This window comes from Balaenoptera borealis (genome assembly GCF_965194805.1).
Source record: "Balaenoptera borealis genome assembly, chromosome: 3".
NCBI lineage: Eukaryota > Metazoa > Chordata > Mammalia > Artiodactyla > Balaenopteridae > Balaenoptera > Balaenoptera borealis.
The window spans coordinates 119,220,848-119,238,647 of NC_138866.1; the positions used below are offsets into that span (position 1 = coordinate 119,220,848).

General features: G+C 40.2%; 1 protein-coding gene and 2 long non-coding RNA genes across 3 annotated transcripts in view; 1 reads left to right on the forward strand and 2 right to left on the reverse strand.

Moving 5' to 3' along the window:
- The window catches only part of LOC309624900, a 35,401-nt gene extending 18,474 nt beyond the window's left edge, over nt 1-16,927 (reverse strand). Inside the window, exon 1 of the long non-coding RNA XR_014242195.1 lies at nt 176-16,927. This is a non-coding gene — a long non-coding RNA (uncharacterized lncRNA). The remainder of the gene's footprint in view (nt 1-175) is intronic.
- Nucleotides 1-17,800, forward strand: part of THSD4 (thrombospondin type 1 domain containing 4) — a 572,383-nt gene that overhangs the window by 386,229 nt on the left and 168,354 nt on the right. The gene's annotated exons all lie outside the window — the stretch shown is intronic.
- LOC309624902 overlaps nt 1-17,800 on the reverse strand; it is a 280,987-nt gene that overhangs the window by 190,529 nt on the left and 72,658 nt on the right. The gene's annotated exons all lie outside the window — the stretch shown is intronic.

Here is a 17,800-nt window from a genome sequence, read left to right on the forward strand (position 1 = left end):
GTGGAGTGCTTACCTTGGAGCCCTTTTCATGAATGAGACCAGATGCAGAACTCCACATTGATCAGTTCTGTCCCTCCCCTTTCTGCTTGCGGTTAAAGGCAGCCCCCCAGCTCCCAGCTGGCTCCTGTCCCCTCCCCCAGCCGGGAGAAGTTATTACATGAAGAGATCAGCTTACCAGTTTTCTTCCGAGCAGAGGCTGAGCTCGGAGCTCCGGGTAGTACAGTGAGGGAGAGCCGAGGGAAGCAGCGCGGTGCCTAGCGGAACTCTGGGGCTGGAATCCCGAGACACAAGTGCATCTGCTAGCTGTTAGCACTTGGCAGACGGACTTCTCCTCTAGGGTAGTTCTAACGTTGGGTAATAATGTTTGTCAGCTACCTGATATTAACATTGCTCCACGTTCAAACAGCAGTGTTAGCAAGACCTGGGGGAGAGGTAAGCCAAATAAAATATCTTGTCAGAAGTTGTATTTTCGTCAGCATTATATTTCCTCTTCTATCTACCAAGAGGGATCAGGGAAGGGGTTTTTATGGTGTGTAAAGAGTCATGCTTGATTTTGCTTTTTTAGGCTTGCCTTGTCTTTTCTTACAGGAAGACTTCTTTTCTTCTTGAAAAATCCTGTAATTTCTAAAATCTTCTGGTACAGCTGCCACACCAGGGCATTGGCATGGTCTTGGTGACAGATGCCTGGAGCATGTACGTTTCTAGTTCTGCTGTTGCAAAAAAAAAAAAAAAAAAAAAATGTACATGTCAGATTCCAATAGAGACTATTACCTGTTGTGAATTTTTCTCCAGTATTGCATATGCATGCTAGAGGGTGCATACTAGAGGAATTGCTTTTCTTTGCTGCTTTTGCATTACATTTTCCTCCTTTTTTGCTTTGATGTGCTTGGAAAAAATCTGTGTTTAACTTTGTATCATAGGTTTGAAGAAGGGTAGTGATACATAACAGGGCTCAGAGTGTCCCAGACCTACTGATCTACCATAGAAGGGAGGCATGTTTAAGACCCATGAGGATGATTTATTCTTATTGGTTTAGCTCATATGTTTGCTGGATACATTTTTGAACCTCATAAATGCCTGTAGGAGCCAGTTTTTGACACAGCGATTGGAAGGGATGATCATATGGGCTGGAGAGGGAAGCACTTAGGTGTATCCACCCTCACCTGCAAACAAGCCTGCAACAAATTTACCTCGTCCACTGCTTTTACTCCTTATTCTGATGAAAAGTCTTGGAGACTGATGGCTGAGTAATGAAAGGACAGCCTTTTTCCTGAATCCATCTTCCTCTTTGAAAAGCCAAGTGAAAAGTGTATCTCCTAGAAAGGCCACTGGGCCACTTCACAGCTCTGCCTTTTGTTAGCATTGTGGGGACAGAGCAGGCTCTGAAAGCCTCCTGTAATGACTTTCCCTTTTCTAAGAGGAGTGGAAGTGAGCTGCTCCCAAATCCAGGCTACAAGGCAAGCTATGGTTGCAGCAGGCTGTTTACTCTGTTCAAAGCAGACGTGGTACAGAGGCGTGCAGCAATGGGTCATTTGTTCTAGGCTTTTAGCCTATTAGTTACCCGTGTCTTCTGCTCTGCAGTTATTTTCTGGGCCTGTTGGGTGGGGGGGAGGCGGGGTCTTGAATGGGAGCTGGAGGAGCTGAATGGGTTAGTGATGCGGAGGCAGAAAGCAGACCATTACCCTCTAGTTGCAGTTGAAGTTCGCAACTTCCCTGTTGATTTTTTAGTGGAGTCAATGACAAATGGGCCGGCCTGACTCAGCCTGGAGCACTTAAGCATGTGAGAGGAGAGCTCATATGGAAAATATTTCTATCACCGCTGCATACGCATATGGTCTTGGGAGACCCCCATACAGAGCAAATCACAGCGCTCCAGCAGCCCCTCAGTGGCGTGCCAATTATTCTTATTAACAGCGGGGCCAAGGGCAGGCTCCAGTTACCTGCACACAGCTGGCTCCCGGCGAAGGCCACTCTGCAATGCGTGTGCTTCAAGCCTTGTGTCACATGCGGAGAGGCCAGTGGCTCTGTTTCACTTTACAGTCAGCACAGCAGATGAAAAATTCAAGGGGATTACACGGGCTCATCCAAATCTTGACTGTTCAGACGGCACTTAGCACTCAGGAGAGGAAGGCAGAACTTCTGTCTTTTGAGTTAAAGTGTGTGTGTGTGTGTGTGTGTGTGTGTGTGTGTGCTTAATACTCAGAAAAGCCAGTCAGAGGTGATGAATGCCTGCTGTCTCTTCCTTTGTTCTACCCTGCTATGCTAAATAAAGACCCTCCTGTGCCTTTTCCCCTTTTCTTTCTAGTTTACCTTCCTTCCGTGTGTATGTGTGTGTGTGTGTGCGCACGCGTGTGTGTATGTGTGTGCCGCTGCAAAGCCTTGGAGCCTACTGTGCTCCTAGAAAACTGTACAATTAAGATTCCTTTCCCCTTGTTGGAAATGAAACGATGAGGAAGAACATGAGTATGAACTGCTCCCCCTCCCTCCTTAAAAAGAATGTCGTTTATATGGAGCTTTGGAGAATGTAGCATTTCTTTATAAGAGCCTCTTTTTTTTATAACCATGTTACTTACAAAACGCACGTGTAAACAGGTGGTGTCATCCCCAAGTCACCCAGATTTTCATTTTCTCAGCCAGCCGGTTTTCTTGCAGGTTTTAATTACCTTCCCTTTAGATGTTTATAAAAACACATGAGGAAAAAGAAGGAAGGGGAAGAGAGTGTCATACACCTCGTGGTGTTTGGCTGGCTGTGTTCTCAGTGTGGATGGACGCCAAGCAGCAAACTCTGAGCAGGAGCTCACAGACTCAGTTTTCTAGGGTGTGAGGTCCTTCCAGATAACCAGGGGCTGGCAGGTGGTGGGAAGAGGGGGTGAGATTCAAAGCAAGTCTTCTTTAACGTCCTGTTGCTGGCACTGTTGCGTTGGTGACTATCAACCAAGGACAGAACAACCCAGTATGGGGTCGGTGCATGGGTTGGAGAACAAACACAGAGAAGGACTGTTCCCTCTTTCATTTTCTGGTTGCAGGAGCATTAAACTAAGAAGACTGAGGCCCCTAGAATGCTTTTGCCTTTGTCACAATAGGACAGCATTGGTGTTCACTTGTACAGACTGTGTGCATCCCTTGAAAGAATGTAAAGGACCGTGAATCAGGCTGGACCTTGGGTGCATTTTACAGTGTGGGAAGCGTGCCAGGATCCAGTTTCTTTGCAGGATGCAAGAGAATGGTGTGTGGGGATGTGTGTGTACATTTCCTGAACTTGGACTTACCTTCTCAGATAAGACCAATGCGATACAGTTATACGTGCAGAGGGGGTGGGAGAGGCAACTGGAAACCTGTATAGTTCGTACACTGTGGTGAGACAGATTCCTAGAAGTGAGCCAAGAAGACGTTTATTTTAATTTTGATGAAGCAATTTGGCAAAACGTATTAAAATTAAAAATAAATATCTTAGCTGCTAACAGGTACGGGCTATCTTTTGTGGTGATGAAAATGTTTCGGAGTTAGTGGTAATGGTTGCACAATCTTGTGATTGTACTGAGTCGTACCTTTTAAAAGAGCAAATTTTATGGCATGTGAATAATATCTCAACTTATTTAATTAAAAATAAATAATAAGTATCTCCTTGATGCAGCTTTTCCATTTCTAATACTTTATCAAATAGATCTACTCTGAATGTGCAAAATGCCCTCTAAACCATTTTCCACTATGTAGCTGTTACAACAACCTACATGTCCCTCAGTCGGGAACAAATGCACCCAAAGTCCAGCCGGACTCACAGTCCTTTACATTCTTTCAGGGGATGCATGCAGCCTGTGCAAGTGGACACCGATGCTGTCCTATTGTGACAAGGGCAAGGGCATTCTAGGGACCTAGAGTGGACCTAGCATTAAACCTCTTAGTTTAATGCTCCTGCAGCCAGAAAATGAAAGAAGGAATAGTCCTTCTCCGTTTGTTTTCAAACCCGTGCACCGACCCCATACTGGGTTGTTCTGTCCTTGGTTGACAGTCATCACCAAGGTGTTCAGAAAGAATGGGGCAGCTCTACACGCACTGATACGAAATGACCACCAGGATATGTTGCTAGGTAAGAAAAGAACAACGTGTATAAAATGCTACCCTTTTTGTAAAATGTGTTAACATATTTGTCCATCCTCTCTCTGGAAGGATACGTGAGAAAATGAGGGAAAAAATAGAGTGGCTGGGGAAGGAGAGCCGGTGAGACTTAAGATTTACTATATACCTTTGGTACCTTTTGAATTGTGTGCAGTGAGCATGTCTTATCAGTTAAAAAATAACAAAATGCATGATGTAATAATAAATCACTTAGTAATGAAATATGTGATATAATATGTGATATAATAGATAACATCCTCAACAATTGCTCATAGCAGGTGCCAAGGTGAATTGTACATGAGTTAATAGGCATAACACAAGTTCAGCTCAATGAAGTGATTCCTTAAGGGCTAAAATGATGTTCTTTAGGTGGCTCATTCATTCATTTAACACCTACTTAAAACCCCTCTGTTTTCTCATTTTGCAGTGAGGGTAACAACAATAGCTATTTTAAGGGTGGTTGAAGGATTACCATCAACCAACAGACTCACAGATACGGAGGACAGCCTAGTGGTTAGCAGTAGGGAGAAAGAACGGAGAGGGGCAAGATACAGGCATAGGATTAAGAGGTACAAACTACTATGCCTAAAATAAATAAGCTATAGGGATATATTGTAGAGCACAGGGAATATAGCCAATAACTATAAATGGGGTATAACCTTAAAAAATTGTGAATTACTGTGTTGTACACCTGAAATTTATATAATATTGTAAATCAACTATACCTCAATTTTAAAAAAAAGATTTTTAAAATGTGATCATATGTGTAGAGCTCTTAGCTTGGTGTGTCAGGCACAGAGTAAACAGCACTTATTGGCTATTACTACAATTACTATTGCAAATGCTACCAGAGTGTGCCACCTCAGTGCTGAAAAAAGGAAGGTAAAAAAATAAGGTCTTTGTCTTTGATGAGCTTATACTTTAAAAGGGGCAGAGAGTGCAAACAATTAATGATTATGCGATAAGAAGCTCTCTTTAATTGCAAGAGCAGAGGCAAAGAAGCAGTGAAATCTGCCGAAGAAAGTGAAGAAAGATTCCACAGACAATGTCAATTTGAAAAACTCAAAGTGTTTTGCGTTGGGGCTCTTCAAGACAACCCCCAGGTTCAGTGATTCACAGTGTTTCTATAAATCAGCATATAGTTGCACTTACAGCTATAAATTATCACAGTGACAGGATACAAGAAAACCAACACAGAAGAAGGTGCGTAGGGTGAAGCTGGGGGGAAACCAGACGAAAGTTCCAATGAAGTGGAGTCACACAGGGCCCACTTCATACCCCCAGCAATGTGTTGTGATAACACGTGTGAAATATTGCCAACCAGGGGAGCTTGTAGACCCTCAGCACTTCAGGTTTTTGTTGGGGGCTGGCCACGCAGGCACCCTCTGCCTGCCATGTACCAACATTACAGACTCCCAAAGGGAAACAGCTATTCAGCATAAACCGAATTGTTCATGCAGTACATGCAAGTGAGCCACTCTTACCAGTTCTGGGAATGGTGAGCACCCTCCCAAAATGCAAGTTCCCAGACACCAGCCAATGGCCAACCTCATAAGCAGGTGTTTTTTTTGGCTGCGTTGGGTCTTCGTTGCTGCGCGCGGGCTTTCTCTAGTTGCGGCGAGCGGGGGCTACTCTTTGTTGTGGCGCGCGGGCTTCTCATTGCAGTGGTTTCTCTTGTTGCAGAGCACGGGCTCTAGGCACGCGGGCTTCAGCAGTTGTGGCACCTGGGCTCAGTAGTTGTGGCTCGTGGGCTCTAGAGCGCAGGCTCAGTAGTTGTGGTGCACGGGCTTAGTTTCTCCGCGGCATGTGGAATCTTCCCGGACCAGGGCTCGAGCCCATGTCCCCTGCATTGGCAGGCGGATTCTTAACCACTGCGCCACGAGGAAAGCCCCATAAGCAGGTATTTTTAAAGGAGAGTAGTCAGGTCTGCTATGTTAACTCCTCTGCACAGATGGGTAGGCAACTTAAGGGGAAAAATAGGGCAGGAGGATGTTCCAGGCAGAGGGAAAAGATATGTAGAGACCCAGAAATAAGAAAGAACATGGCATACTCCGGAAGCAGTTCAGACTACACAATCATATTGTGAGGGATGTGTCAGGAGAAGGTTTGTCAGTCACCTGGATCCCGAGGGTTGGAGTTTTTTTCTGTGCCTTTGGAAGTTCCAGAAATTCTGTATCTACAGTCTTAAGATTATATTTTTATGACATCATTTAGATTACCATTGTGGAACATTTTCTTGGTCATAGATTATTGAAATTATTTCCTAAGGGTTAAACTAAGTGAAATAGTGAAGGTAGGGTTGTTTTGTAAGCGGTGACAGACTTTATAAGTAGCTAGCCATCATTATTAGTCCGTAGAGTGGTACTTGTGGCAAATAGGAATGAAGGATCAATGTAATGCCCTGAGTGACTGATTCTTTGTGCACAATTCTCAGTGGCTCCACCTTTCTTTCGCCTTCTTAGGAATACAATTTTCAAAACCAGCTATGTGGAACTACCTTGATAATATAAGACCTGAGTTTGAGCCTTGGGTCTACCATGTTTAGCCATATGACTTTTGACATTTTTAATTGTTTTTTTTTCTTTAATTATGAAAGCTGTTGTTATTGTAAAACAAGTTCAAGCAATAAAGAAATGCAAAGAATAAAAAATTAAAGGTTCCTCTTTACCCTCACTTCCTACCCTATCCCTCTTCCCTCCCTGGATGAAACCATCAGTAACAATTTGGCATTTGTCCTTCTAGAACCGTTCCTACACATTTACAAGCATAAGGGTGTGTGCATATGTGGATGTGTGTGTCTATGAGTATATGTGTGTATATGCCTTAGACTTGCAAATAATGACAGTTTTGCTTCTTTTCTGATACCTGGTGCCTCTTGTTTCTACCTCTTATCTAATGCAATTGCTAGGATTCCCAGGATACAATGTTGAATTAGCGCAATGAAAATGAACATTCTTGTCTTCTTCTAGACTTAAATGGGAAAGCTTCTAATATTTCATGACTAAGTGTGATGCCTGCCAATTGTTTTAGGTAGATAAATTTTATCTAGTTACAATTTCCCTTCTATGTTTTTGTTGAAAATTGTTGTTGAATTTTATCAGACCCTGTTTACCTTCATGAAATGCTGATATGGAATTCTCCTTTAATCTACTTAGATAAGGAATTATATTAATAGATTTCTTAACGTTGGGTTCTCTTGGCATTCCTGGAACTTAACTTTCTTAATCATAGTGATTTATTCATTAAATTTGCTGATGGATTTGATTTGTGAATATTTTATTTTGAAATTTGTCTTTTTTTATAAAAGTGAGTACTATTGGTTCATGGCTCTCTTTTATTGGGCTAGGCTGGGGTTTTGCTAGATTTGTGAAGTAAATTCAAAAGTTTCTCATACTTTAGCGTGCTTTGAAATAGTTTAAACAACAGAGTAATTAGCCTTTTCTTGAAGGTCTGTTGAACTCAGTCATGAAACCAGCCCTTTTGTGGAGTGGTAGTCTCTGAGTACCTTTTTTACCTTCTCTTTTATTTCTAAAAAATGTGTAATATTTAATATATATGATAATATATATAATATATAAGCAAGTTATAAAGCAAAATAATAAAACAAACACCTATGAGCCCATCACCCAGCTAAAGAAATAAAACATTTTCAATACTGTAGGCTGCTCCTAGTTTTGTCCCCCTCACTTCTCTCCCTCAGAGAGAAATATCATCCTGAATTTTATGATTATCGTTTCTTTGCTTTTTTAAAAATAATTTTATCACATATGTATGTATCTTTAAAGAATATGTTGTTTGATTTTGTTTGGTTTTGAATTACATAGACATGGTATCTTGATTTTTTTTATTCAACTTGATTTTTTATTCAATAGGCGGATGCATATAGCTATAGTTCATTTATTTTCACTGATACGTAGTGTCCTTCTATGTGAATATACCATATTTTTTACTGTTGATAGTTATTTAGGTTCTTTCCATGTTTGTTTTTATTTATTTTTTTATTATAAATGATACTGCTGTGAACATTTTGGAACATATCTCTTCACATATATGTGCAAGGATTCCTTTAGGATGTATACCTAGGAGTTGAGTTACTGGGTCATAGAGTATGTGTTTGTTTAACTCTACAGTATAACGTCAAATTGATTTCTAAAGGGTTCCATCAATTTTCGCTCCCACTAGCAGTGTTTAAGGGTTCTCAATTATCTATCTCCTTGTCAACGTTTGGCACTATCAGACAGGCTAATTTTTGCTGATACATTAGGTATAAAATGTTATTAGTATATGTTAATTGACACTTCTCTTTTCACTAACTCTTGCAATATAGTATAATTTTTACATGTGTACAAGTTATTCACTTTTTGTCTTCCATGAAATGCCTGTTCATGACTATTTTCTGATTTTAAATTTGGTGCTTCTTTGTTTCACCACTGACGTAAGAGTTCTTTATGTATTTTGAATATGAATCCTCTGCTTGTTATTCCATGCACTATTTCCTCCGGTTTGTGCCTTGTATTTTTTTTTTAATTTTTTTTTTTAATTCTTTTTTTTGGCTGTGCCACTCGGCATGCGGGATCCTAGTTCCCCAATCAGGGATTGAACCCACACCCCCTGCACTGGGAGCACAGAGTCTTAACCACTAGACCACCAGGGTAGTCCCTGTGCCTTGTATTTAAATGTTTATAGTCTTTTGATAAACAGAAGTCTTCAGTTTTAGTGTATTTGAATTTACCAGTTTTATTTCTTTGTGTTAACACTTTCTATGTCTTGTTTAAGAAATTATTGAGCCCGAGGTTATGGAGTTATTATCCTATGTTCTTTAGTAAAATTATTGAAGTTTTGCATTTCATATTTGTGTCTTTAATACACTTAGAGAATTGATTTTCCTGCTGAGTGTGAAGAAGGGATCTAATTTTTTTTTTTCTCATATTGGTAATCATTTGTTGCAGGACCATTTATTGAAATCTCTCTACCTTATTCTTACTTTGGGGGAGTGTTCTTAGTTATTCTTAGACATTCTTTATGAAATTTGAAGTTAACTCATCAATTTTCCTTGAAAAATCCTTTAGAAAATTTTATCAGAACTGTATTGAATCTATAGATCAATATAAGAGCACTAACATCCCAATATTGAGCCCTTATATCCATGAACATACTCTACACCTTACATTTATTTAAGTCATCTTTGAACTTTTTCAATAAGGTTTTATAATTTTCTACATAAAGGTCTTATACACTTTTAATTTTAGATTTATTCCTACCTACCTTGTTATATTTTTGTTATTGTAAATTATGTTTATTTTTTAAGTTATTTTTAAAATTTTGCTAATGCCTAGAAATGCAACCAGGCAACTTGCTAAACTCTCTTATTTATTTAAATCAATTGTCTGTAGGAACCTTTGTGATTTCTTTTTTTTTTTTAATTTTTTTAACATCTTTATTGGAGTATAATTGCTTTACAATGGTTTGTTAGTTTCTGCTGTATAACAAAGTGAATCAGCTATACATATACATATATCCCCATATCCCCTCCCTCTTGCGTCTCCCTCCCACCCTCCCTATCCCACCCCTCTAGGTGGTCAAAAAGCACCGAGCTGATCTCCCCGTGCTATGCAGCTGCTTCCTGCTAGCTATCTATTTTACATTTGGTACTGTATATATGTCCGTGCCACTCTCTCACTTCTTCCCAACTTACCCTTCCCCCTCCCCGTATCCTCAAGTCCATTCTCTATGTCTTCGTCTTTAACCTTTGTGATTTCTAAGTACATAATCATGTCATCTGTGAATAATGACTTTGAATAATGACCATTTGGGGTTTTTTTCCTTTTTCAATTCTTTTACCTTTTATTTCTTATTTTTATTGCACTGGCTGGAACCTCCAATAAAATGTTGAATAGAGGCAGTGCTATTTTGTTTCTGATTTAAAAGGAATGCTTCTAACATTTTGCCATTAAAAATGAAGTTTGTTGAAAGTGTTTGGTTGTATTGGGTTGATAAATTCTCTTATATTTGTTAAGAGATTTATTCTTTAATCATGAATAGGTATTGAATTTTATCTGAGGCATTGCCTCTGTCTATATTGAGATGATCATGTGGTTTTCTTTAATCTGTCTAATTGCAGAAATAGGCATTACAATGTTAAACCATCCTTGCGTTCCAGGGATAAATCTGACTTGGTTATGATATATTTTGATTTTTATTAAATTAATTCTACATGTGACTATTTTGTCTAGAAGATTTTTTAAAATCTGTATTCAAGAGTATTGAATTGTATTAAATGGTTATAGGAAAATTAAAGTTTCCTATTTCTTCTTGGATAATGTTTGAAAGTTATATATGTCTAGGAATTTGTCCATTTCATTTAAGTTATCCAGTTTTTTAACATAAACATATTCATTATATCCTCTAATTATCTTTTCAGATGCTGCAGATGTCCTTAGTTTTTTCCTAGCATTGTTCCTTTCTGACTTCTATTTTACTGACCATTCTCACCAGAGGTCTGTCAATTTTATTAATCTTTACGAAAAAATCAGCTTTTGGCTTTGTTGACCCTCTGTACTGAAGCTTTGTTTTCTATTCTATTTAGTTCTGCTCTTCTTTTTACTTCTACTTTCTTTGAATTTATTCATTTGATTTTTTTCTTTATTTCTTTAACTCCTTAAATTTATGTTTAGCTCATTAATTTTCAGCCTTTAATCTGTTCTAGTATAAGCATTAAAGATGGTGTTTTTTCCTTGAAATATCACTTTTGTTGCATCCTTAAGTTTTGACATACAGTATTTTTATTATTCAGTTTTAGTGTTTCTTAAAATTGTCATTATGATTTTTTTAACCCATGTATTATTTAATCATATTTTCACAAGTATGACCCATGCTCATTTTTAACTTGATTGCATGGTGGTCAGAGAATGTGGTATCTGTAATACTTATTCTTTTAAATTAGCTGAAACTTGCTTTATGGCCTCATATGTGGACAGTCTTTGTAAACATTCTAAGTGTGCTTGAGGAAAATGTTCATTCTTGATAACTGGATACAGGGACTATTTATATATGTATTCAATCAAGATTTCAGATTGAATTTTTCAAGTCTGTATCTTTGCTAATGTTTGCCTGCCTCATCTATCAATATTTGAGAGAGACATGTTGAAATCTCTCACCAGCTGCTCTGTTGGCCTGTGGAGGGGATGGGGCATGACTGACCTCACTGTTCTTCAGGGAATCCTGTCCTTGATATGAATGACCACTCTCGCTCAAGGGCCCCTCCTGCTCATTGTACCTGTGGTTTCTGTGTTTAGAATTTTTCCATCTCTGCAATAGTCTGCTTTAGTAGTTTTTTTCTGCTGTGGTTTTTTGCCAACATAAACTTTCTAATACTCAGAAATTCCTCAAAAATTGTTTATCTGCTGATTGTGTCCTTACTTCTTTTGTAGTTGTTTTTACAACATGTGTATCTTTTCTGCCATCTGAATGGAATTTTGGAAAGAAAATAGAAAACCAAATACTTTTGCTCAGTCTACCATCTTGACCTTTGTAAGATACATTTTTATCCTTTCTTCTTTTCTTCCTTTTCCTTTTTCTCCCAACATGTGTTTATTGGGCAAAGAATTTTTCTAGACCTCTGTTTCCTCATCTATAAAATGGGGATAATAGTAATATTCATCTCAATGCCATATAAGGAACATTAATAAGATAATGTCCATGTAGGTGCTTTGCAAACTGTAAAGATCTATACCAAATGCAAGCTATGACCTTTAGCACCTTTCCTTAACTTTCCTTTCCTTTTGTATGGCTAATGTTATAAAGCAGCTCAGCTACATTAGAGAAAAGTGATTCATTGTGGTTGGCATATCATGAGAGCCTCAAACAAAATTTTATTTGCCACTTTTTGAGAAAATTACTCGCCAAGAAACTATTGGGTGCCTTAATAGAAAGTCACAAGTTTGATAAATGGAAGTATTTATTCAATCTAAAAACTAATGCCATAGTGGGTGTCTTTTTCCCCTATTTTCTTGTACTGTGTTGTTGGCATGCATACTCAAATTAGGCATTTCTTCTTTAAAAATATTTTTTTTTTACTTAAAATACTTATTTGCTGATTCAGCATATTATATAAATTTATTTACTTTAGCTTAGAAAGTTAATATGAACTGACAGAAAGAATGCTAAAATTTCAACCCAAGCATATTTAAAAGACAGAGTGAGTAACTGATGTAAAAGTCCAAGTGGTTTGTATTAGAATGTACTGAAATCTGCCTATCTACAATTATTTTTTTTCACATTCCTATGTTGCACCACGGCAAAAGTAAACAACTCTCAATTAAATTCAACAGCTCTATATTGAGTGCTATTTTGTGTATGAGGTTTGTGCTAAGTGCTCTGGGATTCGTAAGGAAGTGAGAACCACCTCTACCTCCACTGTCCTCTAAAGGTGGGCATGAACAATTAGGTTAGTTAAAGCTAAAATGTAAACTACTCTAATAAACATATTACACCCTATTGTGAGGCTCAGGACCAGCCTTATGGAAAAAATAGTATTTGAGATGAGATTGAAGAATGCTTAAGCATTCTATAGACAAATAGTGGAGGAAGCCATTCCCAGCCTCAGGAATGATATGAATAAAGAAAGGTCTTAAATTGGGAAAGGTAAGGGCATATTTAGACAATGGCAAATAATTCTTTTTTTTTTAGTTCCCTTTGGCTAGAAAGTCAAGTACATGCACGTAGTGGGAGACAATGCATGCAAGACAGCTTGGGGACATATAGTATACAATACAATTCCAGCCTTAAAGAAAGGGTTGAGGCTCTCTTTGTGGTCAAATATTCCAATTTTTGTAAATGTTCCATGGCAGCTTGTAAAGATATACTTTACATTTTTATTATAAATATAGATGTATATAATAAGTGTGCATTCTTTCATGTAATTATATCATTCCTTCCCTCTGTGTGGGTATGTTCTTATATTTCTTAAGTTCTACTAGAAGTAACTAAAACTAAATGATTTATTAAATATGTTCCAACTTTAAAATTCTCTGAATCTAGAGGTGACCACTAAACTACAAATGCGTATTGTGAACCCCTGAATAGCGTTACTGTCTTTAGTAGAATGGAGAAGACCCATGGGCTTTGAGGCCCGTGGGCCTGAGCTTGAATCTCCAGTCCTGCACGTTCTTAACTGGGCAAGGTCAGTGACTTCCCTAAGCATCTTTTCTCTCATCTTTAAAACGGGGAGGATTGTGTCAACATCATAGTTTTAGTGAAGATTAAGGAGGTAATTTCCATAGAGTGTTTGGTACACAACCGATGCTTGATGGTTGGCAGTTATCCTGGTCGTAAACATATTTGATCTCTCAAGCCTAATGGAAAAGGATTCTTCAGTAAAGCTTCAAGGAGATATTTGTCAAATTAAAGCAGAATATAAAGTGAGAGGAAGGAGAGGGAGTGAACGTGGATTTGGGAGGACCGTCCATGGGAATAAAAAGAGAAGATCCTAGAGAGGGGAGGTTTATGGTCAAGACACCACAACGTGGCTCCAAATTTCTCAACCAAATATTATAGAGGCAAAGGCTCTGACTGAGAGAGAAAGGAGAAGAAAATATCTAGGATGCTTTAAGATGGGAAGGTAGGGATGGCCCATTGAAAGGCGAGAAAGAGCAAAACTAGGATTCTTAAAGCTAGAAGAAGTCAGCCACACCTTCCCTGTGGGTGAAGGAGGGGGCTAGGAGGTCGCTGTGGTTTTCCCAGCAAAAGGGTGGATAAAAAAACACTGTCTTCCCTAGAGCCAAAAAGTGGTGTTAAACACCAAATTCCAATCTCTTAAATCATTATTTGAGAAGGAACCTTAGAGATAATCCAGTCCAACCCATTAATTTTGCACAGGAGGAATATGAATCTTTTAGAGGTTATGTGGCTTTCCCAAGACCACACAGTTGCTCAACCCAGAGCTGGAGGGTGAATGGTCTAGAAGCAGCATAATCACTATGGACCTAGTTGTAGCATCTGAAACCTTTGGGCGAGTGAAAGCTTGGGGGTAACTTGAAAGACAGTGGTTGTGGCTTTAAATCTTTTTGGCTGCAGCAGTTAAACCAGATGCATTAAATGTGTTCAAAGCTATTTGTAAGAGACCTCAGCTGTATACAGTTTGTTCCCCAAGTATGCTGACCCGTGGGATGGTTAGATTTGTGCATCAACCATCTGAGTCTGTTGGAAGGTGGTGGGGAGGGAGGAGAAAGGGTGGAATCCAGGTCTCCACTGCATTCAGCAACACGTTATTTTTGGAGGGCCTGCTATGTGCCAGGCACTGTTCTAAGTGGTTGGTATACATCAGTGAATCAACCAGACAAAGGTGCTGACCTCACATTCTAGCTTTCTCACCCCGGAAGTGTAGCAGAAAAGCAGGACGTGGATGTGGTGCAGCTTCCATTTCATCACACCTCCCACTTCCTGCTCATTCCCAGTCTCACACTTCCGTGACACCCCCTAGCATACCACCTCTGGTCCTAGAGCGCCCTCCGCTTTGGCACATAATGTAACATCAAGCCTTGGATCTGGTTTGACCTCCATTGCTCTCTTCCTAGTTTCCCCCATGAGCAGCTGGTCTCAGGGTGAGCCTGTAAGCACCGGAGGCTGGAAAACCAGCCCTACCTCCCGCATCATCCTGTGGTACACGGTGCTGGACCCCAGGTGCATGCAGGTGGCATACATTTATAGAGCCTTCACGTAAGCCTGGAGCAGAAAAGCAGTGTCACGACTGAGGAGGACACCCTTCAAAGACGAGAAGTCAGCAGAGTCTTGCTGAGGGACCCACTCGCAAGACTACTCCAGGAATCTTGCCTGTGAGGTACAGGTAGTGAAGACCCAGTTAGTGCCCTGGGGACAGCTCCTTTGGACCCATATCCTCTAAAAGCTCTGGAAAACCCATTCAAAGGGAATTGAAATCCCAAATGCCACTGAAAACATCTAAGAACTATGAGTAAGCACTGTGGGATTGTCAGATGAAGGGGGGCCTCTAATCATGAAGCATTTTGATGATTAACAGAATTCTAAGCTAAGACTTGAAGCCAGATACACACCATAATGGTTAAGCCAAATAACAATCATTTTGGCTCTTATTCCTGAGAAACAAAGCACACTGAAATAGAAAGGTAGTACGTTTTTTTAAAGGTCCACTTATTTTTATTGGGTTCAAATAACCTAATTCTAAGTACTTACATGGCCTCTGATTTCCATGTTTCATAGCATGTCTGTCAGTAACCTCAATAGAGGTGGCTTTGTCTGGCCTCAAAGAAGGTTGTTATCCAACCAGGACTTCCTACTTCCCAGTTACTGTTTCCATCTCCCATAAATGTATCCAGCTGATGAGTAAAGTCTTAAGCCCAAGTGGCAAATGTGTATCAAGGCCCCCACCATTCACCAGCCCCCCAGGGCTGTAGTTTGACGTGCAGGTCTAAGGCAGCCCTGACTTGTTAGTGATGGGATGCGTTGGAAGTGATGGAAGAGATCTTATCACTCTAGTTTCTGCTCCAGGACTCTCTTGCAAGTTTAATTGTAAACAAGCATTGAATTTGAAGAGGGAACAACAGACAGATTTTCCTGGACCTGAATGAACCTCTGAGACCACAGGATATAAATTACTGGGGTACAGTAATAAGAGGAAAGACATCATCTTGTAATTTATTGACAAGGGAAGAAAAGCAAAGGAGTCATTAAGGTTTAGATGTTCTCGGACAGCTTCTGAGGTGCTCGGGACACAAGTGTGACGATGGCAGACAGAAGTAACTCTTTATGGCCACCCAAAGGACTCAGTCCTCTGCTTTCCCAGGGGCACTAGAATGGAAACAGACCAAAGACCCAAAAAGGCTCTTCAAGTGCATTTGGCCCAGTGCCCCTCGATTTTTAGTTATGGGAAATCTGAGGTTCAGGGAGAGGAATAACTTGATAAGGTCACAGCTAGTACTTAAAGAAAAGTAATGAGTAAACCATTTCATTTGATTTTGTTTTAGACATTTTTTTTGCTGAAATTTAATAGTGAATTCAAGTACCCTTCAGGCATTGTTATTCTGTAACAGTGCACCATTTGAATGTTGTGTGCATTTTCTCTTTATAAGAATTTAATCAAATAAAAATGCAAACTAGCTTTGAAATAGCCATGAGTCAAAATACCCACTTTCTGAGTCAAAATACCCACTTTCTGAGGGTGGAGAAGTTTGTGGTCAGAGGTGGCCACGCATTTCTTTAATTCAGGGTCGGCCAACATTCCCACACCAGTATTTAGGGAGCATCTACTTTGTGCTCAGGTGCTCAGGCCAGCAGAGCTCTCTGTGATAGGGATTATTATCCCATTTTTTAGATGAGAAAACTGAGCTAGACAGGTAAGGAACACTCTGACTGTACCTTGCTAAAGGCTGTAGGACTCCTCTTAGTTCCTCAGCCACGCTGGGTGATACACATCCCATCCTGAGTTTCTGTAGTACAGACCCTGATCTCTCGGACCGTTTTGCCACATAATTCCTTCCTACACTGCAACCAGATTTTGTGGGTTATAATTGACTCACTGTGCCTCCAGAGAGCCCTGTCATTTCCTCTCTTGGGCTCTAAAACTGTCCTCTTAGCTCTTGGGCCTCCCTTCCTCCCTCCTCATGCCCTTCCCACTTCCTTGGTCATCACATGGACCCACGTGATGGCTGCTCCAGACCCTAGCTCTTCTCTCGTCAGGGCCACCTCCCCATCTCCACCCCTGAAGGCTTCTGCTGAACAGACTGGGATACTCTGAAAAACACTTCAGCAGAGAGCACGGTGATTTTCTTTCTCCCTAAAAGCTCTCCCTATGGCATATTTTACATCAAGGAATCTTAGAACCGGAGGGGACCAATAGACCAGCCCTCTCTTGTTAGAGATTAGGAATCTGCAGGCCAGATAAAGTTATTGGCTCCACTTTATTGGCTCCAATGCTAAAAGTTCGTTCTATCAGGTGGACCCCTCACTCCGAGCAGGGAGCAGGTGGCCATGGCATTGATTATGTGAAACTGGCCGTGGCTGTGCTGGACGTCCTTATATGAGGCAGCAAGTGGCAATCATCACTGTGTTTACTACATTTCACTAGATCTCACAGCGTCTAGGTCTTGGTTTGGGTTCTCCCAGACACAGACTCTGAGCCAAAGAGCCTAGTGCAAGTGGTTCATTTGGTAGGTGGTCACAGGATACCCCAGTAGGGAGTGGGGAAGTAAGGCACGGAGGGAGGCACTCAGTACAGGTGTGTTGTCAAGCCAGTGACCATGGGGGCACCTGGGGCTCCATCTGGATGGGGGTCTCTGAGAGTCATTGTAGCACATACCTCAGAATTATTCAACAGAGGAGCAAGGAAGCTGGCATATTTGCCCACTTACTTGGCCTCATCTTTTTAAGGACCTACAAGAGGAAGTACATCAGCCATCAGAAGCAGGAACACCAGGACACCTGATCTGTGTGTGTGTGTGTGTGTGTGTGTGTGTGTTTGACTTACAGACACTGATTTTGATGACCCATCATGCTTGCTTCTCAGTCTTTGCAATTTGGAAGCTCAGAACCAATTTATAACCCACCTCTAGCTATTGGATAAGACCTTATGGGAATATAACCCTTGTACCAACCCTACCTTTTTATTTCCCTTCTCTCATTTATTTTCCTTCTGCCCCAGTTTCTTTGTATA